General features: G+C 42.8%; 1 long non-coding RNA gene across 1 annotated transcript; it reads left to right on the forward strand.

Moving 5' to 3' along the window:
* Positions 1-9,709: 9,709 nt before the first annotated feature.
* LOC138806347 (uncharacterized) lies at positions 9,710-10,665 on the forward strand. Its single transcript, XR_011365808.1, has 2 exons — positions 9,710-9,873; positions 10,187-10,665. It is a non-coding gene; the product is annotated as an uncharacterized lncRNA (long non-coding RNA).
* Positions 10,666-11,114: the final 449 nt, after the last annotated feature.

The following is an 11,114-nucleotide window of genomic DNA, read 5'->3' on the forward strand; positions in this document are numbered from 1 at the left end:
CAAGAAAATATCACACACACACACACACACACACACACACACACACACACACACACACACACACACACACACTGGAAGTTTACTCATCCATCAGAAAGAATGATATCATACCATTTGCTATAGCTATTTGTTCTACTAGATTTCCACTTTCTTCTCTAATGTTCTTAATTTCTATTAGTTCTCTAAAATAAAATGCCCCAAATGCCTCAAATGGCATTTGGTTGTTGTTTTGTAAAAGCGGTATCTTTTTTTTAATCTCAATGAAGAAATCACTAAAATTTTCATAAAGTTTTTCTTGTTTCATAATTTCTTTTTACTTTATGTTTTTTAACTATTTTTCTCATTCATGTATTTTGTGTTTGAAAATTTCCTCAAATATACATCTGCCAATCTTTAGCCATTCATTCATATTTAACAGGAAAACCTATAGTGACAGTAGAAAAGTTGTGAACCTGTGGGTGTGGCTTGTGTACACTGGCCTGACCATAGGGTGGAATGGCTGACCACCGTCTCAGAAAAACATTGGATAGCAACTCCTTTAGGCTTTCTGCTTGGCCACTCATATTACCCAGGAAAAGTAAATATTTTTTCACTTCTTGCCTTGCAACTTCAGGACTGGCTGCTTCTGTCTGGGAGCAAGCAGTATGTAAGTAATTGTAATCTTTTCTTTTTTCAGTTACCCCTACCCTCAACTGTTTTGAATTCCGTAAGCCTCTGAATAAAGCTCTGGTCTTCTTTCAGGATGGAGGAGAAGCAGTCACCCACCAGGACCTAAACATATCCTGAAACAGAATTACATGAGTTTCCAATTTAGGTCACCTTTGTTTTTCTACTCTCAGACATTTGTGTGTGTATGTATTTTGTGGTATTGTTCAGGTTCTCTTTTCTTCTAGTATTTTTGTTTGTTTTGTTTTGTTTTTTTTCCTTGTTTATGTGCTGGTCCTGGGACTTGAACTCAGGGCCTGGGTGCTGTCTCTGAGCTTCTGTTTTGTTCAAGGCTATCTTTCTACTACTAGAGCCACAGCTCCACTTCAAGCCTTTTTGATAGCTAATTAGAGCTAAGAGTTTCACAGGCTTTCCTGCCTGGAGTGGCTTCAAACTTTGATCCTCAGATCACAGCCTCCTGAGTAGCTAGGATTCCAGGGGTGAACCACCCACTGCTGCTGTTGATTTTACCTTGAATGACAATACATTTCTGGAACTTGTTTCTTGCCCTCTAGACCCTCAAGCAATGCATGCACTTGATATAAGTAATACTCTGATAGTGAAGTTAAAAGGCAAAGGAAAGATATAGCATAGATGTTAGTTTCTTTTCTTTTCTGTTAAAGGTGAATATTAGGTTTATGTGGTTGGCGAGTGTTCTTCATTCCTTCTGCTTTACTGCCAAAAACCAAGAACATAAGGATGATCACACCCCGGCGTGGTAGACTGTTTAAGGGTAACAGTCAACTCACGTAAATGTCATGGTCAACCTCCTCAGGTTAGAATGTTTCCCCTTTCAAAATGTCAACCAATCTTTTTTCTACAGTGGATGGGAAATTGGAAATGATTTATCTAGATAAACATACAGTGAAGGCAAAGTCAGAGAATTTAAGAATCAAAAAGAAGCCACATAACTGGAACTATGGTAGCGTCTGGTATAAAAGCCAGTTTACGACTGTCATAGTAATTGTGCCATTTAATCTGCAAAGCATGATGATCAGTTTTGTAGCACAGTAAATCTCTGGATCTTTGAGTCTCTGGCATTGAATCCAGAGGTATCTGAGTCCTGACATCAGGCTTGGTAATGAATCGGGTGGTGGCTCTCTTACAGAAGGAGCTGAGAGAAGCGTGGCAAAGTGGCCTTGTGGACAGGTGCAGAGATGGCGGTGGGGAAATAGTAACACAAAGGGTGAGGCACGCCGTGGTGGGAGGATTCCAGCTGAAGATGAGTGCAGAATGCTGGAGTTGACCAGGCTCAATTCATGACTGGAGACATGAAATGTCAGCAAGCACCAAGGCCTTGCTTGAGGACTGCTGGCCATGCTGACCATCCCCAAATGAAGTAGGCTGAGCCCAGATGACCAGAAAACAGCTCAAGAAAGAATGAGATCTTGAGGTTAGAGAATCAGGGAATACAGATTTGCATAGGGTCATTGGGCCTCAGAGTGCACACAAAGACCTGACAGAGATAGCTACAGTCTTGTTTAACTGTGAGAACACATCACTCTGGTCTTGCAGACAGGAAGTGGCTTGTTGATCAACCAATGTAACATTTCCTCCTTTCCTCTCTGTTCTTTGTCTTCCCTCCCTTCCCTCTCTTTTCTCTGACAACTATATGATTGTCTATCTGTTGATAACTAAATGATTGTATGTCTGTTGTCTCACTCTCTTCCTCTCTCCATGAATCCACTAACTGTATTTGTACTGACGAGGGGCATAATTTTCCTCGTGTTCCTCTAGACTTTGGGACTATATTCTACAATGACCCAAAGATAACCCCAAATTATTTTATATTCTTCCAAATAATTCTTCACTTCCTTCTTTGTTTCTTTCTATTCCTCCTCTTCCTTCTTCTCTCTCTTCATCTCCCTTTCTCCCTTTCTCCTCTTCTTCCATCCATCTCCATCTTCTTCCTTGCCTTCCACCTCCCTCTCTCTTCCTCCCTTCCTTCCCTCCCCTTTTCCTCTCCCTCTTTCTCTTTTCCTCTCCCTCTCTCTCTCCCCGTCTCCCTCTAGCTCTCTGACTGTCTATCTCTCGTCTTCTCTCGAAATTCACAGCTCATATTCCAAAGTCAGTTTCCCCTGTGGATGAAATTGAAATAACTTTTCAGTTCTTTGAACTTTAAGTGGCTTACTTGGTTCTTGTTCTGCACATGTACAGTTGTTACTAGTCATGTATTTAGAATTTGTCCTCTCTGAAAAAAAAACTACTTTCTTTAATTTCTCCTATTTTACTTTTCAGCTGGGGTGATTACCTTAAACTCTGCCCTCTGCCTCTTTAACACGTCTCTGGTTTTCCATATGAATGCTAGACTCAACTAGAAGAACTCAGTAAGTCTGCCCCAGGCAAGTTAAAAAAGGGGGAAACTAGTTCAGTATCATTCTCTTCTCTTCACCTAGTTTCTGCCTGTTCTTGATCTACTCCAGTACTTTGAATATGTTTTGTATATAAAACATACATACAAAAACAAGGGATGGGAAGGGGAAATAAAGGAGAAGGCAATAATGCTTGATAAGAAATGCACTCATTACCTTGCCCATGTAATTGTAACCCCTCTGTACAGTATTTTCACAATAAAAAACATATATATGATAATAAATATATGTATATACTATCTAATATTCACATTCTCTTCCCCCTCTAATGTACACATATATGTACACACATAAATGCACATGCACACAATGCACAAGCACACACCTATATACACAGACCTACATGTATGCACATGTGCATGCACACACACACATGTACATACACACAAACTGTTGTCATATCTATGGGAGACATGGTCCAGTGCAAGCAACTTCACCATTATTGGAAGCAGAACTGTAAACTCAATTTTACTAGACTGCAAAATGTTATATCTAAGCCAGGGAAAGAGATAAACTATGGCTATGCACTTTTTTTTTTTACTTATTGTTTATGGTTGCTTTCAAGCTGCAGTAACAGAGTTGAGTATTTGCAACAGAGATGTGCAAAACCAAATGGCCCACAAAATATAAAATATTTACTATCTGACCCTTTGTAGAAAAACTTTGCCAGTCCTCAATCTACAAGAAGGGATAAACGATATATCCTAGGCAATCCTGCATAATTACTACTTCCTATTTACTGAGAGATTGAAGAGGGTGACAAAGAGTTTAAGGCTACACCTTCTGACAAGAATTTGCCTATAAACAATGTGAGGAGGGGAAGAGGGAGAGAGATTGTGAACCTACTGTGAATCTGCATGGCTACATGCCTGGATAAATGGAGAGACAAGTGAAGGTTAAGATTCTTAACCAACTTCACACAGGTGGCCAGGCCAGGCCAGGCACATAACTTAGGCTATACCTCTCCAGCGAGTGCCTTCCACACAGTAGACTTTTCTCATTCTTGTTATTCTTTTCTTTTATTTGGGGTTTTGAGGTAGGATCTGACACTCTAGTCCATGTTGGCCTCAAAGTTCTGATCTACTGATCTTCTTGGCCTCTAGAGTACCATGCCCTTTAAAACCTTTCCCTTCCTTTGAAATGGAAGGCCTATGTCCAGGATGCTGGAAATACTGTAAACATTTGGGTATGAGCCACACGTTAGGGACATAATTCTTAACCCTTATTTACCACATTCTTTCCATGGCATAGAAGAGGAATCCAGCCCACTTTCTGTGGTCCTCTGCTAGGTTCTACTTCCCAGCACAGTGATTACAAGGGTGCAGGCCTAGTTACTTGGATCCTTTGAGTTAGGCTGTGCACCCAATTACATTCCGTTAACACATCTGGCCACTGCACTGATGGTGCTGGGCCCACCTCTCCATCTCTTTTCTCTTGCAGACTGGTGGCTTGGATGTGAGGCCCTCCTATGGTCATCTCCATGTGGCTACCTGGAGAGCTGAGCTTGAAGCTTGATCTGAAGAAGCTGCCCTTGAGCCCCAGAGGTGCTCCTGAAGGTCAACATTTGGAGAATGAATGGAAGGCTCCATCTTGGCCCTTGATATCAAAACCTATTGTTTGGTGTGGCAGTCGGTGTTATTATTTTCTATGTATTCTCCATCTTCAGAGCCCTTGAAAGGAAACAGCATGGTATCATATTTGAACTCTAACAAAACCAGATAAACTATCTAAAGGGGAGAAGATTCATTTACTAAGAACCTGCTGTGTGTCCAATGTTTCTACACATCCTTGCATTGAATTCTCACATGGTTTCTACAGCTATGTACTGTTGTTTCCCTGTGTTGTGGGGAAAAATTATCGTCATCTCGTTTAAGAGCTATCACTCTTAGATATTTAGGTAAAAATAGGACAGAGTCTCTCCATGGCTGCTTTGCTCTTGCAATGTTTATGTCCTGGTTTCCCTAAGCTCTCTGAGCACCTCCCCACGAAGAGCCCCCACTCTATCTTCTCTCCATCTGGCCCCCAGAGAGCTCAGGTGGCCTTGTCACCTCTTTCTGGTCTCTATCTCAGATCTCAGCGTCCTAGAAGGCTACCTGAGCATCCTATTTAAAGTTGAACACGCCTGTCCCTCTTTGCCCATTGCTGATTTCTACTTAGTTTTTCATGTTCTCCCATAAAGTTATCACTTTTGTCACTATCATATAATTTACCTTTTTTAAAGTTTTTTTTCATTGTCAGCATTCCTCCTTGTAAGAGGAAGAACATAAGCTCCGTATGCAAGGGCCTTCATTCACTTACTAATACAGCCTAAGTGTCTAGCAGTGTTTACTAGCCTGTCTCCAGTGTTCAAAATTATTTGTTGCCTGAGTGAATTGGTGGAGTTCCCTCTTCTCCTTGAGACCAAAGCCCACATCTCGGCTGCTACGTTTCCCCGTCCTACCAGCATGGCCGCCCTCACCCTTCACTTGGGGTGTGATACTTCCTGGACTCCAGGACCACCCCATCCCCACAGAGATGCGGCCTCTCCACTGGCTTCAGAAGGGGAACTGGGAGTAAGTGAGCGTGTCCCTTCCCCTGCTCATCCTAGGCATGCACTTCTTTGACTTTAAGTCCTCCAAGACACCTCACTAGTCTTGCCTAATCACAGGAAGTTTTCTTTTTCTGGGTCCTTTCAGGCTCTAACTTTCTGCCATATCCCTTGTGACCTCTTTTCCTAGGATGACCATTCCTTGCCGATTTCTGCTGACCTGGGCATTCTGGGATCAGTACATTCTATCCTTTGGATCAGCTGGAGGAAAGCATCTAAGTTTGTCTTATATTGTTGTCTGGAGTCACTGTATTCCTTCTGTACGCATCACCATTGAAAGCCATTGAAAGCACTGTGGCATTCAAATCTCCAGGAGAACAAAGCCATGGTGACATTGTACTTAATCAAACATGCGTCTTGCTCATACCCCTTCCTAGTGACACAAGGAGCAGTGGAATCTTTGTGGCTTCACTCTTCTGGCGGCTGAAAAGAGAAACATGGAGCTAAAGCGAGGGAGGTGAAGTAGGCTGCTAGAGTGTGTATAGCTAGTTCCTTGAAGAGAACAGCAAACTGGGGTGTTTGCTCTGTATGTGCTCTAGGGCTCCACTCTTCCATTATATGGGATGCTTCTGCCCACCGGAGAATTGAACTTGTAACAATCCATCTCAGTATCATATTATAGAGGATGCTTTGTGATCACAGACAGGAAACCACCTAGTTTTATGCATAATGCCAGGATAGAGCTTCCTGGGAAATGTTTCCTCCTTTATGGAATCAGGGGCATTTTGTTTTGGCTTGGTTTACCTGGATAAGCAAGAAGAAGGGTGAGTGGAATAGAGGACATGAGGAATGTATTAGTGAAACCTGTAGTCTCCCAAAGGGAAAGTCTTTATCAGGCTCCCAGTGAGTTTCTAATCCCTTTCCTTTCATTAACCAGGGAGGGGATTTTTCCTGCTCCTGCTTCTATCCTCTTAGGATGGCTCATTAGCTCTGAGGCCGTTCTCCTTCCCCTGGGGTATGCTTTGAGATGACTCTATCAGGATTTCCAAGCTGCCCAGGCTGGGGTCTGACTGCCGTTAACAGCCGTAAGGGAGTCGGGCAGTCAGTGGGCTGAAGGGCTGATTTCCTGCTCCAACATTGGGAGCTCTGTGTAAGCACCTTGCTCAGCTCCTGTATTCTGGGAGATTATGTTTTGTTAGCTTGTGTGTGTGTGTGTGTATGTGTGTGTGTGTGTGTGTGTGTGTAGGAGAAAAGAGTCTACTGGGCAGAAGAGATAATACTATGTGTTCTCTCAATCCTATTTCCTTTTCCTCTACCTTGACACACAAAAGATGACATTTCTCTGACTTCACTGAAACTAAACCAGAATTCTGTGATTGCATTTTGTCTAATGGGATGTACAGAAATAACGAAGGCAGCTTCCAAGCCTGACCTTAGAAAGTACCCAATCCAGCACCCTTTCCTTACTTCAGCAATCTTATAAACTGTATGTTAAAATGATGACAACACAAAATAGAGAAATTCAAGTCTCTTTTTTATTTTTTATTTTTTCAAGTCTCTTGAAAAAGAATTGTACCAGAGAATGCCCTGGCCTCATTGGACTTCAAGTGAGTTAAATTAGGATGTGAGGATTTGAGATTTGTTTGCGGTAGCAGCGAAAAATTACCTATCCTGACTAATACACATGGATATAATATTCTTCAACCTATATCTGCAGCACAGATAACCCTAGTACACCTTTGTACATATCCACAATGTAGACACAAGCAAGGTACGCAGACTCACAATTACAGGCACAAAATACCACTGACTCATACATAGAGAGAGAGAGAGAGAGAGAGAGAGAGAGAGAGAGAGAGAGAGAGAGAGAGAGGAGAGAGAGAGAGAGTAGCTTAATTTATCTATACTTAATTTGCTCCAGCATAGCAGAACATCTGGCCATGGGTAGACACACACACACACACACACACACACACACACACACACACACACACACACACACACACACACACACACACACAGTTTTTGGTCCAGTTCCCAATCAGTTGAATCTTTTGTAGCTCAGGCATGGGCTGCTTTAACCTTTGTCCTTTTACTCTACTTCAAAACTCTTCCACTCCTCCTTAATGTATAAAATCTGTCTTGGGACTTTATTTCTATCTAGACAATAGAGAGACCTCAGGTTATTCCTCCGTGGCCTTTTCAGATTGAAGTTTTCTTTGGAGAGAAGTGCCTTATAAAGCCACATCTTTTACCGAGTAAGGCAAGGCAGGCTGTGGGCGGCTGTAGGGTGACCCTGGAGACAGCCTGGTAATTGAAGAGGCTTAGTCAGTGTGTGATTCCAGAGACCTGGATTCATCTCTGGCCTTGTCACTTAGCGGGTGTGATATTGGGTGACCCACTCGTCTCTGAGCTTCACTGTCCTCATAGAGAGTAGGGAAGATGGGATCCCTGCTTCATATCTTCATGAAGACGCCTAGAGGTCACTCCTACTGAAAGACCCCCGTCGGCGTGGGGTGCCCTTCGATCTGAAGAGACCCTTCCCCAAGGAACAACGAGACCACTTGTGCGGATGCAAACAGCAAGAGGTTTATTCGGGCATGCCTCGGCTCCCAGGTGCACTCAACCTCGAGATCCACAAGGTTCGGGTTAAGTGTCTGGGAACCGGTTACACGGGTACCCGGGGCGACAAAGTCTGTCGGGAGACTTGCGCGCCGAGTGCTTGAAAGCACCCTCTTTTTATGGACAGCAGAAGCAAGGTTACAGAAGCGAGATGCTTGGTTACAGAGTATTGATTGGTTAATTTCAAATTACACTCAGGGTGGGGATTGGTCAGGTTAAGCTGGCCAGATGGGGCAGGTGGGGTTGGGGGAAAGCTGACGTGTCGGTACTTGCCCTGACAAGTCTGTGCTGGTCGTCATACACCGAAACTGTTCGTTCCCTAATTTTGACAAGTGATTTATTACCTCCTGACCTACCCTGCCATTATGGCTAAGTTTTACAGGAAGGGACGGGAGGGTCGGCTATTTTCCAGGAATGCCTGGTTTTAGGGCATGTTATGACTTGCCTGTGTCCTGCTTCGCTCTCTTAGGTATGCAGGGGAAGGGGCAGTGGTTTTTCTTAAAGAGCTCAATGGATGAATGTATTCTGGGGTCTGGGGTCTTTTCACTACCAAAGGTCCCCGCTAGCACCTTGAGGAGAGTAAGCCTGGCTTACTGTGTGGTTGCAAAGGCAATTGGGTCTAGTGTTTGAGCGCATGGTGCTTTCGGTGTAGTAGATGCATGTGAATGAAGTAAACCTGCATACCGCTCATACCCAGAATAGAGGGGTGCTCAGTCTACAAAGGAGGCTTTGGAGAAGGGTCTAGAAAAGGGAGAGAGGAGGAAGACTGCAAGGGAGGGAGACTCAGGATCAGACGCAGGAGACATGAAAAGGAGTTTGTCAGATGGACAGAGCAAGGAAGAAACTCAGCAGAGTTGTAAGAACGTGGCCCCTCTGTGGGTCGAGGTGCATAACTGATAACCGATCATATTTCCCCAATTTCAAATGCATATATTCAATACCAGCACTTTTAAATACTTTACAAGTCTTGGAATGGAAAAAAAGTACGATGTATTACATAGACTGGCCTTCAGAGAACTATACTTCCAAACATAAATATAAGATTTGAAAAATATGCCTTCTAAAACAAACTCAAAACAAACAAAAACAGCAAAAATTGATGACTATTGAGACCAAAATCCCAAGTTATTTTAAATAGCTCATGGGGTTTGGAGGCAAAGTTTTCTGACTGGATGCTTCTAATTTATGCTTTTATATTATTTGTTGAATAAGGGAATCGTTTCTGAACCACTCTATCACTGGACTCAACATTCAGGTCTACTTTTTTTGTAAGAACAGAAGGATTTAAATCTCAATAGCTCTGACTTGTGCGCTTCCTCTCTTGGAGAAACAAAAGGATATCTGGGAGGTTGTAAAATAGCAGCTCAGTCATGGCGATTTAGTCAATAAAAGCATGATTTTGTTTTGGTGTTGGCATGGGAAGGTGTTCCTCCGACAGAAATAAATGCCTTTATTTCTCATAGATTGTGACAGCTCCACGTTGTTCCTCAGCCTGCTTTTCATGTCCAGCATCCAAGTCACTCTGCATGTCTGCAACCTTGGCGGGAGCTCAGGGACCTCAGAGAATGACACAGAAGCTTCAAGGCATGAGAAATGCATTAGGCATTTGCTCCGGGGAAACAAGGCAAACCAGGCAGGGAGAAGGAGGTGAGTACAGGGATGTCTGCCTTTCTTCGAGTGTTAGCCACAGAAAGTCAGACATGTTTTGTTTCACTGGAATTTAAGAATCTGAAGTGTCTGAAAGGTTGTTAGCAAGCAAATGAAAGAAACACCAGTGTTTTCTGTTTTATTTTTTGTGAAGATCAGGATGACTGCCAGTTGGGGGGTTTTATTTAGGGTGGTGACCAGAAAGGGTCAATTTCATTCCAAGTTCTTATTCTAGAGCTGAAAAAGTATATCATTTCTTACTTCCCACCCTGCCCCTAATTTTATTATGTGTCTGTTTTTTTACCTCCAACAGTTTGGGCTCTGGTCACATTTTGTTTAAGAGCATTTACGAAGCCTAAGTCCGCCTTTCTAACTTGTCAGCGCCAGTTCCTCGGTACCCTTCTTTCCACTCACGCGGATCTGCCTTGTTTGACAATGGAACATCATCTCGTCAAGCAGGAGCTGCTAGCGTTTTCCTCTTTCTTCACATGCTCAGGTTGTCTGGCAGCCCGCTTGGATTTTGTCTCACGTCTAAGCAGTGACGTGGGTCTGAACACACCTTCTTTGTGTTTTGACATGTGTCTTCTCTGGGGAGCTTTGCTTTGTGACAGTCATCATTAAAGAATTGATTTAAAAGAAGAGGTACTTGATGTTGCTACAGAAACTTCCTGAATGCTTGTGGAGTCTAGACTCTGGTGATTTTTTTTTTTTAATTCTGAACTCAGAAAGCTGGATTCAATTTAATGTTGTGGGTTTTTTTTCTTTAAAAATAAAATAATGGGCTAGAGTGAGTACCTTGTATGAATCAGAGTAATCTTTCATGTTGGTATAATTATAGTAACTTCGTTTAAGAATGAGAACACTAAGGGTTTGTGAGGTTGAGATCTTGTCCAGCCGTCTATTCAGAACTTCCTCTCAAAGCATCCCCAAGTGAAGGAAGGGTATCAGCTCTAGGATTTGAGAAATGGCTACATGAGTCCACAACTTAGTATTTTCATGTTTATGTTTGAATGGTTTTTGCTTCACGTTTCCCTTTCTGTGTTAGTTATGGTGAGAAGTAATTTGGATTGACAAGAGAAGCAACCATAACACAGCTTAATGAAGGAATACGAAGATGTTCCTTCTCCCTTCTCTACCGATTGAAGGAAGCTCTCTCATTCAAGGGAAGTCTTCATCCCCAGTCACTCAGGAACCTTCATCTCTTACAGCCCATCCGTACTGCACAGGCAAGGTTAGGTCAT

This window comes from Dipodomys merriami, unplaced genomic scaffold (assembly GCF_024711535.1).
Source record: "Dipodomys merriami isolate MVZ:Mamm:240054 unplaced genomic scaffold, mDipMer1.0.p SCAF_4, whole genome shotgun sequence".
Lineage (NCBI taxonomy): Eukaryota > Metazoa > Chordata > Mammalia > Rodentia > Heteromyidae > Dipodomys > Dipodomys merriami.